Genomic DNA, 14,198 nt, shown 5'->3' with positions numbered 1-14,198 from the left:
TGTATATCTGCCCCATTGTGGTATGTTTTATTTCTTTGGTGATGAGCTACTAAGTCATCATTATAACAATAATTTATTCTTGAAAATATACAATAGTGTTAGACCAGTACTATTTTGGAAAACCCTGCATCCTCTTTTCCACCCTTCATTTAATTCTTGCTCCTATAATCCATTTAGATTGATTTCTACTACTTCAACTCAGTATCCATTCCAACACAATTAAGAACTTTGATGAATTCTTTAGCTGATTCAGAAGGGAGAGGATTCTTGTTCATTGCAAAAGTTTGAAGCAACAAACTAGCATTTGCTTAAGACAGCATTTTAAAACTGAAGAGCTAAATTACGGCTTCTGGAACCAGCTGAGCACTGTGGGGCCTGGAGGTTTGGAAAACACTGAACCACCCAGCCAGTTACAGTAGAAAGCATTATGTCTTTGTCAAGCAGAGGAAGGGATAATGCCTTCTTCCACAAAGGAGCCAGCAGCAGTCCTGGCGGCTCCACTTGATATCAGCCTCTGAATGTTAGCTGGCTTGCAAGGTGGGGAGGCACTGCAGATGAACCAACCACACCTAGATGTTCCCTTGTGGGCCTTGAGCACCACTGGCAACGTAAATCCATCCTCTTTGACAACAGCTAAGAGCATTATGGATGCTATAGGTGCACTGGGGATGGGGAAGGAAAGGGACTCTGCACCCCAGTATGTCTGTGCGGGGGCAATCATAATTTTCTCTTAAAGTATGTAGCAGCTCTCTCTAATCATTACACACTACTATAGAATAACATATATAATTTATATTTGAAGTTAACTGACTGATATGATTTAATGAGACCTTGTAACTATCATTAAACTGTATCCATGAGAATTTCTGGTGTTGCAATCATATGCTAAAATTTCTGTAAGTCATCTAATCTTCAGGTCATATGTCTGAATTTCAGCCCAAATAGAGCCAAACACTGGAATCAGAAATTGTATGCACAGTACTTACTACAGATTGATTTACAATTTCATATGCCAATAATTAACATTTTAAAATCAATATTTTGTTATATGCCATTTCTGCATGTTATTAGCTTATTTAGTAATAGCTTAGTTAGTAATATATATAACTGATACTTGAAAAATAAGCTGTTTTTGAATTCTGTATACCAAAGTGTTTTGCAAAATGAAAGCTGGGATGCTTTGGGCCAAATACTGTTCTCAGTTGCACTGATGTAAACCAGTTTACTCCAGTGTAAACAGGAGCAGAATTTGACTATTTGAATATAAAATGCATGCCTGTTTCTTATCTAAAGTGTCTTTCAGTCTTTTCCAAATATCCTCCATCACTGGGAAGAATGTACTAAGACATTATCCCAAGTATTACCAGTAATTTTTATCGTATTACTTTTTCTCCTCTCTCTGTCTCTACATTTGTTTCCTTTCCCATATCATGGATTGATGCTTTTTTTGGAAGACAGAGGAAGAAGCAGCAAATCCCTTAAAAATCATTGCTGCTGGGAGAACAGATACTGTTTATTTTACACCTAGACTCCAGCTGTGTCACTCCTCATACAATCTAAAGTTACATGATTTCAAAACTTTGCAGTGAACTCCAAGGTGGTAATATGATGCTGAAGGTAACACGATCCACTGACTAGAAAGATGTTAATCCTGACAAACTGCCTGAGCATTAGCCTGAACCACAGCTAGATTGAATTCTGTCTCCCCTGGGAGGGCCTGCAATGCTGGTAGTAACAAAACGTCTTTTCATAGTGCCCTGAGAAGCAGATGGGCCACTAGAAATGATTTAGAGAAGAGCTTCAGTGCCCTCTAGTGCTCACAAGTGTAATGCCTTTCAAAGAACAATTACCAAATTTAGAGTCCCCCAAATTTCCAGCTACTGTTCGTTATACATGAAAGAAACAGACTTACAGCTATCATTTCTTTACTACCACAGTTACTTCAGAGACATTAAACTATATAATGTCCAGTTTAGTAAATCTGGAGGAATTTGATATAAATTCCTTCTTGATTCCATACTTCTGTAACTTTTTAAAAAAACAACATAATTTTTAAACCGATCCAGAGACCTGTTGATCAGTTTGTTCAGCAATAAGTACTGTAAAAACCACTTTCAAAACTTGAGATCTTTTAGTCAAATCAATCCTCTAACTTATAAATGTATCAAATATAGTCTTATAACCATCTTTTAATTACTTCAAACTATTTACACAAAAACAAAAAAAAGGGGGGGAGGGTTAGTAATCCTGTATATGCAGTTTTGGAGGACAGTATTCAAAATGAAAAAATAACTATACTTTCTAGGAGAATGTTTTGGAACCCCCTGATCTTCAACAATATAACTCAATTACACAATTAGAGTCCTCCCCCACCCCCTTTTCCCCCATGTCACTGGGAGAATTTTAACAATATACACTTGGATACATTCAATATTGTTCAATTTATTGGTAGTACCACTGAGAAAAAAAATGAATGCGGAGAGTAAGTTAGACAGTGAAATGAGATGACAGTACTTAACTATAAAATGAAGCCCTCTTAAATCACATGCATCAAGGCCAGATCCAAAGTCCATTGAAGTCAGTAGGAATACTTCTGTTTACTTCAATGGGCTTTTAATTGGGCCCAAGAAAGGGACCGTGAAAACTGAAGTGCCATTTTTAAAAAAAAGTTGTCATGTTATTCAAAATTGCCTATAGATTCTGAGCTTTACGTACATATGGTGGCTTTGCCACCAACAAATATGTTTTGCAGGTGTGTTGCTTAATGGTTTCAGGTGAAACAAGTCGAGATGAAAATATTATTTCTCACACACTAACATCTGATTGCAAAACGTCTGATTCAGAATGGATTCAAATAATTTTAATAGAGACACACTAAGTAAAAAAGAGAACTAATTTTTAAAGAAGTTTGAAATTGCATTATATTTTTATAAAAACCGGCTCAATACCTGAACTACAAAGAACATCCTTTTTAAGAATACTGTAGTAAAAATATGTTCTGCTTAGTCTCATTATTTGTTTAAATAATCTGTGGAAAATTTAGCCTCCTAAGCTACTGCAACTCCAAAGTTGATACATATATCCTGAACTGAACAAAAGGCAATACTTCCAACTTTATTAGAATGGTAAGTTAATTGCACTTGAACTCGCATAACACATAAAAATGACATGTTTTAGCAGAAAAATCATGAGATTCTTTCTAACCCTTATAATTGCTCCAAATGTGCTGTGCAACAGAAATAATTTCGTTTTATCATCCAGTCTCTCAATCGACATTTTTCTATGAAGGTCTTCATTCAGAAATTGCCAATCACAAATTGCAGTTACTTATCCCATCTGTTAACACAGTTTATTATAATTGCTTCTGTAATAATGATCTAGTCCAGATCATCATAATTTTTACAGACAAAAACACTTATATAAGCAGACTTTGTGTATTTCAGCAAAGTTTAAGCTGCTATGAGAAGTCTACAAATAGCATATTCCAATCATACTTATTTCTTCATATTAGAGTACTAAGCTTCAGGTTTATATAGAAATTCAATATTTCCACCAGAAAATCCTAATCACAAGGTGATTTCTAACTTGTTTTCCTATAAAGGTCTACATTCCTTTGTAAGATCTGTAGTCCTTTGTTTTGTAACTTTATTTTTTTGTTCTCCTGCAATAGCAAGGGAAACTGCTTTGGAAGTGCCATCAGAAACTTATGTTTTCTAGGGTTTAATACATAGAAGAAATGTGGTAGGGAGGAAAAAAGGCTTCTTGGAATAAAGATATGAAGCTTGGTTCCTTTGCTCTAGCTTGCATTATTCTCTCTCCTGTTCTTTATTGCTTATCTTCCAACATCAAGAATTGTGCTGATGTGCTATAAATATTTTGCTCATAAGAAAACATCTGCATTTGCATGTCCATATAAAAAAATCCAAAGACCCAAAAGATCATTGACTTGTGTTTCAAATCCCAGTGGAAAAGGAATTAATTTATGCCCACTTCAGATTAATTATTGCAAAACCCCAAATTAAATACAACATTTTTTATTGACATTTTAACTGGAGTAGAGAAAAAATGTGATATTTACCTAGGAAACCACATAAATCTGGAAATATTGCAAGCTTTAAAAAAATAAGTATATTGCACACTTCACCAGATATGTCTGAGCATCTCTGCTTTGGAATTATTTATTGCTTTTAGCATTCAACAGTTTTATTATTAAATAATTATAAATATTTGATTTCTTAATAGAGGTTTGATGATCTGTGAAATTCTTATATCAACACAAATCAACAGGAAGAAAGTGCTTTCCAATGAGTTACAAACCATTGGAATGTGAAAAACAAATGAACTTCCCCCAAATTAAAGGCCATTTTCTGAATTAGTGACTCCTGTTGCTAAAGAGAATCCTTTGTCGTAGATACTTCGATAGGTAAATACTGTATTACATAGTCACACTGTGCCCTTTTTAGCAAAGGTACAAAGAGGATTCCCCAGTATATGCTATCTGGTTTATTTCAGTCCTATCTTGGCCAAATTCATATTTTTAAAAGAGTACATAATATATGAGCTATCGATGAAAGGTAATGATTATGATGTCAGATTGCAATATGTGCTCCTGGAGGATTACACAGGAAGCGATTTTATTCTAAAAGTTAATGGTATTTATGTGGACGTGCAGCCTTAAACCTCCATCTAGTTTACCCTCATTGAGATTGTGATTACATATAGACCAACAAAAGCATAATGATTTTTAGACTAACCCAGTCTAGAGATAGATACCATCTTAGTACCTTGTGACTACTGCTGTATGAATTTAAAAACAAGCAAAAAATCAAAGTCTTGCTCGCTTCCCCCCCCCTCCCCCGCCCCATTTCTATTCTGGAGAAGGTATCTTTCATTTCATGCACTCATATTTTCGCTCTCATTCTGCATATCCATTTCACGATTGGGAGCTACAATGGCAAGGGAAAAGCTGTTTTTCACTTCGTTTCTTTTAATACCTGCTTATCCGGAGGACCGTTTTTTGAACGCGCACACACACAGACAAAGAAAAATTGAAGAAACAAAAAAATCCTGAATCGCAAAGAGATTTCTTTCCCCTCCGGAACGATCACTTCTTCCCCTTTTGGAACCCAGTCAGCTCCAGTCTGAGGAGCTGATGCAGAGAAACCCAGCCAGGAGCTAGGAATAAGAGTTGCCAGATGTGGCTTGTGCTCGTCCGGCGGTTGCTCCTGCACCCTTTGGCACGGCTTTCCCAGTACTCAAGCCCCTCCCGACCAAAAGCAAAGGGTCTAGGTTGGGTGTGCGCGCCTGCCCGTCCCCTCCAGGGGCTCAGGAGCACCCCGCACAGCACAGGTCTCCAGCCGCACGCCCCAATCTCAGCCTTTCGCTGCTGTCAAGTTTCTAGCGCACGCAGAGGCATCCTCCCGGCTCGGCTCCCTCGGTCACTGGGCAGGGGAGCGACACACAGCGTCTCCGCTTCTATCTCCCACCAGAAACGCTCCTTCCCTGCCCCTCCGCCTCGCAGCTCCTTTCCCTGCAGCAGCCTTCACTTACCCCCCCCCCCCCCCCAAACACCCATCCTCAAAGGCAACCCCTGCAGCCAAACCTCCCCGCTCTCCCCGCGCAGCGAGGGCATGGCCCCGAGCCTTACCTGGGAGTCCAGCCGGGCTGGCCGCTTCCCTGGGTCACCGGCGGCGGAGGGCGAGCAGGCAAGTCCCATTCACAAGTAGAGACCGAACAGACCCCGCCGCGTCCACAGCCTGTTACGCTCCGCTGGCGGCGGCGGCTGAATGAGGCTCGGAGCGAGCGGCAGGAATTAGAAGCGGGGGAAGGAGGGGACGGGAGCGGGGGAGGGAGGAAGAGCAAAGGGGGGTGAGAGGAAGGAATAGGCTGGAGGCGCTGGCTTCTTCCCGGGCTCTTCTCTTCCCCGCCAAGGGCGATTCCTCCCGGGCGCCCCCCGAGACCCGGGCGGGGCGAGAGCTGGGCGTGGGAAGCTCTGAGGAGGAGCCCGGCGCCCCGTCCCTCGGCCCGGCTGCCCCGGAGGGGTGGCTGCGGCACGGCCATGTGGGGCGCTCCCCGCCATGGGCGGTCTTCAGGGAGCCTGGCTCCCCCGGTCTCCTCTTCCCCCCCCCCCCAACCCCCACGGGTGTTGGGGGCGGAGGCCACCCACGCTGCTGGGGCCACCCGCTAACCCACTGCTCCGTCTCCTCAGGCTGGGGGAGCCCACCTAGGGGGAGGGAGGACTCGGTGGCTACCGAAGCAGGAGACCCCTGGCTGTGTGGGGGAGAGCCGCACCCCAATAGGGGGGCCCTGTTTGTGGGGGGAGCCGCACCCCTACAGGGGGGCCCTGTTTGTGAGGGATGCCCTACCCCAGCAGAGGAGCCCCCGTTTGTGGGGGGTGCCCCAATCCAGCAGGGGGGGCCCGATTGTGGGGAGGAGCCGCACCCCAGCAGGGGACCCCGTTGGTGGGAGGAGCCGCACCCCAGTAGGGGGCCCTCATTTGTGAGTGCGGGGGAGCCCTCCTGCTCCACTCCAGCCAGGGCTATTAGTAGAACTGGGCGAACCCATATGCCTGTGGTGCCGACCCCATCAACTGCTATTTTTCAAAGTTACGAAATTTTCCTCAAAATTTTGCCATGTGGTGAGCCCTGGCCAGCTCTGGTTGGTAGGGTGGAGGGCTAGCGGCCCTACCATCCAGGGCCCTCTGCTGGGCAGGAGTTTGCGTGACCCCCTGCTCTAGCAGGTGAGGTGGAGCTCGAGATCGATCCCTCTTCCAGACCCCTCTGTCCACCCTGTCTTTAGTTGTCTGAGGACTACTGGTGGTATTTTCCCTACAACCAGAGGAAGGGGCCAAGTCCCCATACCAGGCTGCTCAGCAAACAGCAGACGTGGCCGACTCCTTTCACTTCATGGACCTCCGGAGAAAAGTACAGCCAGGCCCACCCATCGGAAACTAATGGCAGTGGCAGATGCCTTACTCCCCACCCCCAAACACTCACAGATAGGAACCAGGAGGAGAGGACCATGGCCCAAGTCCCTCTTTTCCATCAGCCTTAGAACCAATGGTGGTGGTAGTGAAGACCTATCTGCTCCCTGGATTCCCAGTGAACGCAGTGGATAAAGCATTCCCTTTCCCTGTCACCTGTGATCCAGCAGCAGAAGATCATATCTGGCCACCTAATATCCAGCCACCCAAAAATAAGCACAGCAGAGGCAGTTGGGTGGTTTCTAATCCCAGGAGTTTACTTTAGCATTTGGGTTGGATCCATCCACTGGAGTCTGCATCAGGTGGAGATAATTTGCCCATGCCTCAATCTGTTCCACAAGTTCTCCCCAGCTACACTCACATTGTTCTGCGACTTTATAGCCAGACCCCTAAGAACATGACTTTCGTACTTTGTGGTTAATTCAGCATTGCCAAAAACTCGAACCAGAATAAAAAATGGCACAGGCACTACCATTGGAGAAGGAACAAAAGGAAGGAGGCAGCGTGGTAAGCAGATGGACTAAAGCACCCCAGGCTGGGAGGGATGCACTGCTCATGAGCCCAGCAGATTAAAGCTACTTCCTCCTGCGTACCACTGGTCTCAGGGAAAGAGCAGGGAGCCTCAGGCTCTCTAGGTTGGTAGAATTACGTCCCTGGAGAATTAAAGAAAAAATTTTTTTCAAAGGGCCATTGTGAGTTGGAGATTCAATTCACAATCCCATTGGGGCAGGGTTACCTATGTGGGGAAACAATTTTTAGGGGACAGGAATGTTTTAAGGTACATATGGAGTAAGATCATCTGATATTATGATAGCAGCTGAAAACCAGACTCAAAACTCCATTATCTGGACACTTTATAGACAAGTAACAAGGAAAACAGTCCCTGCCATATGGTAGTTACAGTCTAGGTGTGGCAGCATACAAGAAGTAAAAGAAAAAGATAAACATAGCGGGGATGAATTGAAAGGAGTAAAACAAGCTACTAAATTATTATTTATTATTTTATTTGGATGGGAATGGTGTTTTCAGGTGGCAGATATCTGGTGAGGAGGAAATTTGCTTTGGGGAAAGTTTTATAAGAGCAAAGTTGATGTGGGGAACTAAGTAAGAGGAAGGTGTTTTGAGGAGTTTTTGAGGGAAGAGAGTTTCAGAGAAGAAGTTTGATGAGAATGTATTTTGGATGTGTTTTGTGAGGGGAATTTGTCTTGGGAGAAGGAAGCTGTGAAGAAGTAGAAATTTTGTGAGCATTGTTTTGAGGGAGGCAGCATGTTGTGAGATTTTTACACAAGTAAGAGTTGGCTAAGTCATATAAAGTCTTCTCCCATATACAGAGCAGAACACACAGTTTACTTTTTCTCACTATTGGCCTGATCCAGCTCCCACTTAAGTTAATGGGAGTCTTTCCACTGATTTTCACACAAGGTGGATTAGCCCCTAAATTCTCTGGAATTATGACATGGAAATAAGCAATGGTTTTCCTTTGAGTACATACAGTAGTGACCGATACTTAGTTTGGTTCTGCTGTTGTCTCTAGTGGCAACTGAATTTCCATTTGCCAAAGCTCAGAGCTGGAGAGGTTGCTGGAACATGTTTTCTTCTCTTTTCCATTGCTAGTTTTGGATGCATAGGTGGAGGGATGATTGTTGAGATTTTCTTCTTAAACTGCTGACATCAGATTTTTCTTGAATATAAAGGAAATCTGAAAGCAATTTCAATCTAATTAAGCATACACAAAAGATACTTGTAATGCTCTGTAGTCAAAGACCATATTGATCTATAACGTAAGCTTGCATTAATTCTATTCAAGAAGCATGTTAACAAATGAGTGTGGCAACATTAGATCTGGTGATTGGCTTGAGTTTTCCCCCTGGTTTCTGAGCTAAAATTTCAAAGATTAAAACTAATCAGATGTTTCTATTACATTTGTCTTGTGTGATCCTGTGCCTTTAGCAGTTGTAGTTGCAGGATCCCATCCTGCAGGAAAAATTAAGGTGAAATTCTCATCCAAATCAATAGAGTCCCAAGCTCAGTGCTGCCCTTTGTGTATTCAATAGCATCAACAGTCAGCAGCCAAACCACAAAACAAAACATACTAGATCAAGTTTTGTTCATGATGAGAAACTGAAATCAGTGGCTTGCATGAATATATCTGAGGTCAGAATATGGCAAATTAGTATTAGCCACTACATGGTGTGGATACTATTGACCAAAATTACACCTACGACTTCAGTTCAATAGGATTTCACTGAAACAAAGAAGAATTTGGTTCAGTGTGAGAAACCAAAGAGCAGCTGGGATCCAATAGCCACAACCATCACTGTAGCCACAACTATCTTCTTTCAGGAGATGTGAACTTTATGGTTTCTTTTTAGAGAAAGGTTGAAAAAAATATAGAACAGATATCATCAGGTTAAAAAAATCATCTCATTAAACACAACTGGTATAGAAGCTGCTACCACAACAAAGCTTGAAAGTCTTGGTATTTCTCCATGGCCATAAGGGTGAAGTGTTGGACCTTGAACATGAGGGTATTAAAACAGGAAGAGAAAAGACAAAGGCTCTATTTTTTAAAGGGTGGGGGAGAATGAGGATTAGGGAAGGAGAAGAAACAAACTTCTGATACAGAAAATATCATATTTCCAATCTGTGTATTATAATCTTTCCCCATTGTGATTTACCAGTTGAATACTACACAATTGTCTGCTTGTAAAAATGAAAATTGTAATGATGAATACTGACCTGTAACAGGTACTCCCAAAAGTGCATTCCACCTCTATACCAAATGCACCCTGAAGTAAATGGCTTGTATGGGTTTTCATTCTGGTACATCAGTGACTAGAAAAGTTTGTTTTCATTCCCCTCAGTGTATCATGTTAGTGGAAAATTGTCCAAATCTGGAAGGAAGAAAGGAAAAAAGTAAAATGGTGGGGACATCTGCTGTTGAGCACAAGTATATCTAAGTACTGAGAGTGAGTTCACAGCGGGCAGAACACCACTTTGGTATTGCCTGCATCTCAATGTAAAAGTCATCGGATAGGTCATTTTAAAAAAAAAATTGACATCCTGAATGAGTTATTTCTCTCCACCCCCGTTCCCCTGCCCCTGGTATGCCTGTGGTGGTGGTGTCCAGCCTCCATTTCCACTCTGCCAACTCCAGCCAGACCCAAGGCAACTGTGGTTGCAGTGCCCAGCCCCCCTTCTTCCACCACACTCCCCATATATGGGAGATCAAAAGCCCTGATCCTACAATCCAATCTGTGTGATCAGACCACTGGGGATGACTTTAGTGGGACACCATGCCGATATAAAGACCCACTACTAGAGATCAAATTACAGAGCCGGGGCTCAAATTTGTTCATGTTATAATGGGAGAAAAAAATCTTTCTGTGTGGAGATCCTTTTCCACTTTTACCAAACACCTGTTTAATGGAAAGTCTGGTTTTGATTAAGACCTTGGCAACAGAAGCTAAATCAATTTACACCATCAGGAGATCTGGTTCAACATGTGCTGAGCACAGCTGAGTATGGGCCTTTCCAGATCCATGATCTCTGGGCCCATCCTATACTTATTCAGTCCCCAGTATGGTTTAAGGCAGATCAAAATTAGGCCGTCTGGCTATTGCTCCTAAGAGCTGGTATACTTGGTAGGAATTTCTGGGATGCAACAGCGCTCTGACCATGCACCCTTTCTGTTTCTCTCACCTCTACATTCAACGTGTCTGTCAAGCTGGGAGCTAGGTATGGGTTGGCAGAGTCAGCTCCTATGCCAATCAAATTCCCTCATGCCAGGATAATCCATGGGTAGACATCTAAGCCAGTTTTCTGCCAGCTTTATACTTCAGAACAGCTCAACGCAGTTGATGCATCTAAGGATCTGGCCCAGAATAGTTAATTAAGCTGTGTTATTCGTCCCTACAGGACTTAGACTGAAATACATTTACAGAGAATGCCATTCTAAAGTAAGTGAATTTCTGTATATTAAAGTACAGCATGCAGAGGATATATTATGCACTCCACTGTAACTATAGTATTTGTTTACACACACTTCACTGTAACAATAGTCTTTATTACCTAATATCCATACAGCACAGAAAAATTAGAAGAAAATGAAATGGTATGTCAGATGAATCTCAAACTTTTAAAAGAACCTATATCTTTTGCTAATGGGCTTTTAGGGATACAGGTCAGAAAGCTAGATTTCTTATTTAGATAAGATATGATTTACAGTTAGGAACTTGAGACCCATTTATTCCTGACACCACATCTTAAAAGAAAAAAAAAAGAAAACAATATCACCACCATTGTATAAAGAGAATTTACCTTTCAATGGCACTATGATTAAGTTGACAAGCAGGATCGGACCCTTACTGAAATTCCAGATCCTGTTGGGATTTTTAAAAAACTCGGGCACTTGGGGGAAGAAATTTACATAATTCATTTTACATGAAAACAATTGTCCAAGGAATCGTTTCAACTTACTAGAGAGCATACACAGTTTGAACATAGACAACTTGACAGAAAAACATGGCATAGCTTAATACTTAGTACCATTATTTGTGTTCTAATTCCACTTCTGAGCATCACTTCTTTTGTATAGCATGTGCTGTATAATTAATAGCTTTGCTTATTCCAACTCATAACAAAAGGATATTTAAAACCTTTACAGTTTGACATTTCTCTATTGTCTTGTGCTCCATTTAAGGAAAATGCATGTTATGATTCACAAATGATGGGGTTTTTTTCAGTATATAGTGGGAGAATGTAACTTCAGTTTGCAAATAGTCCAAAGTGTGGCCAAGTAGATTTAAGGGAGAATGATGTTCCTGTAATCTTAGCAGCTAACCCTTCTGTACTGATGAACACCAGGCAGTCATGCTTATCTAGCACAAAGATCTTTCTTCATTTAATGCCCGCAGCTTGAGATAGTCAATCTTGCCCCGCATGCACCTCAGGTATTTCAGATTTTTATTTGTGATTTTTGTTTACATCCTGGTGCTATTTCTGCTACTATGAGTCAATAGCTACTTATCTAGCCATACAAGGTCATAATCAGAGGCACTGTTATACTGGTGACCATACTGCACAAATCTCAGTGCTCAATCACTATCACCATTATAGCTGTCGGGTAAACAATTATAAATGGAACCATTTGTTTATAGTCCAACAAAATAATGATAAAGCGTTAACTACGAATTTTACTTTAAATTATAAATAAAGTTGAACCAACTGAACTACCTAAACTGCATTAACATCTATCTGATGTTTTAAACAATCCATAATCACTTCCATCTAATAAGCTCAAGTGAATAAAAATGGATATACAAAGAAATAAGTTTGCTTGACACTTTAAAGTCCACATGACTATAATTCTTTAATACTGCTTTTATCATTAGATAAAATATTATTAAAACATTATAATTTAAGTCACATGAGTTATAACTAAAATATTAGATGATTCACATAATAATCAATCATAAAACAGGAAAACAGTCTCGGTTATGAAATGTAGAAAAATGAAATGATCTATGTTGCTTTTGTAAAAAAACTCTTCCATTTAGTTTTGAAAGTTCATTGATCATTGGATGCAATATAAGATTTTGGCGAAATTCCCATGTGTAATAAAGCACCAATTTGCTTTATTATGGATGATTATTTAAAGAGACTGGTATTTATTCAGCATTTGTGGCAGGTTGCTTTTCTTAAATCATGTTGCATTTTTTTTATTGTCATATACTAGTTGGTCAAGGGGTATAAGTGACTCCCTGAGAGTGAGAAGGCTGGATGAAAATGCCAGGTTTTGCTTCAAAGAAGGTAAGATGTGTTTATTCTTAATTGGTGGATGTAATAGAGAATCTAGTAAAATAGTTTCAGTCTCTGAGTTTTAGAGGGTAAATCACCTTGTGCAGTTACGTTATTCAAAAATCAGCACAAGCAATAAGGTTCCAATGTCTGGAGGCACAAGATCTGGAAAGTTCACAAAGTTCTCATTCAAATCAATAGGAGTCTTTCCACCAACTGTAGTGACCTTTGGATCTGGTCCTATGGTGTCTGCAATCCCTGTACGTCGTGGAATAGTGCCTCACGAGGGTTCTTTTTTAGTAGCATGCAGGGAATGTTGGTGTAAAGACATGGAATGGCCATTAGATCTTCAAGTAGGTGGCTCCACCAGCCAAACATTCATGCATAGGTATTGCATGCTGAACCGCCATCACACACCCCTACAGATCTAAGGTCACACCACAAGCCACAGGGTAGCTTTGGGACGATTTTGCTCTCTATAGAGCACCTATTTGAAAATAAAACTAAGGAGATTTTGTGACTAAGGAAAATATTTGGGGCCAAGAATGAATTTGAGATTAACTAAAATGGATAATTAAGCAACTATCACATAATTGAAGTTGGAGATTGTTGTTGTTGTATGGCATTTTCATGTTGAGGAGAGAGCGGGGAAGACTAATCAAACAGCTGAATTTATCCATGCTTCGTCAATGAGGCTGCTGCCATTTTCCAGGCATTTATATAAACATGCCAAGAGAACATACAGCTTTCAAAAACAAATTTTTAGTAGCTGTTCTTCTATTGTTTTAGTAATTTGATGCTTTTGGTTATTTGTTTTATTTAGTTGGGAGCATTAGTTATTGAGAAGAAAAACATAGCACAAGAGAAGAAAAACAAAGCTGAATCTTCTGATGATTCACTATCCAAGACCTGGGACAACTTGCCCTCCATTTCTCAAAATGAGAAATTAAAATAACGAAAATGCTTAAATCATCAAACAATGCCCGACATTTTAAGTGTGGATATGGTGGGTGTTGGTAAATGGTGGAAAGCATTTTCAGACTACTCTACCATGCCACTGAATAAAATCAGTGATGAACCTCAGTCCCACCTGAAAATTCCCGTATACTGTATCATTAAAAAAAACCCTATAGCAATTTAACATTTTCTTGTCAACCCAGGCCTCTTTCAGGTTTCACAACAAAAATAAATCCTGTATAGTTCACACAAAAAATTCACCCAGTTTCACAAACCTGAGCAGCAGATTCCTGGGGGCCTCAGAGATTTCAGCTGTCTCCAAACTGCCTATTTAGCCCTTACCTTCTGTGAGAAGAGCCTTAATTTTCATAAGAATTCCACTAACAAGGACGCTCAGGATTCCTCTCTTGCCTTTGCATTATTTTAGGGGTGGGGAGGTAGTCCTCTATAATCTGACCCA

General features: G+C 41.0%; 1 protein-coding gene across 2 annotated transcripts in view; it reads right to left on the bottom strand.

Annotated features, from left to right (window-relative positions):
* CDH11 (cadherin 11) overlaps positions 1 to 6,062 on the bottom strand; it is a 109,635-nt gene extending 103,573 nt beyond the window's left edge. Inside the window, exon 1 of one of the 2 annotated variants that reach the window (XM_037877846.2) lies at positions 5,648 to 6,062. The gene's annotated coding sequence lies outside the window, so the exon portion shown is untranslated. Of the gene's footprint in view, positions 1 to 4,994; positions 5,443 to 5,647 lie in introns of those variants that run through there. The other variant, XM_007058623.4, reaches the window with a different exon arrangement.
* Between the last annotated feature and the right edge of the window lie 8,136 nt (positions 6,063 to 14,198).

Source organism: Chelonia mydas, chromosome 12 (assembly GCF_015237465.2).
Source record: "Chelonia mydas isolate rCheMyd1 chromosome 12, rCheMyd1.pri.v2, whole genome shotgun sequence".
NCBI classification, from domain to species: Eukaryota; Metazoa; Chordata; order Testudines; family Cheloniidae; genus Chelonia; species Chelonia mydas.
This window is presented reverse-complemented; position numbering and strand designations above follow the sequence as displayed.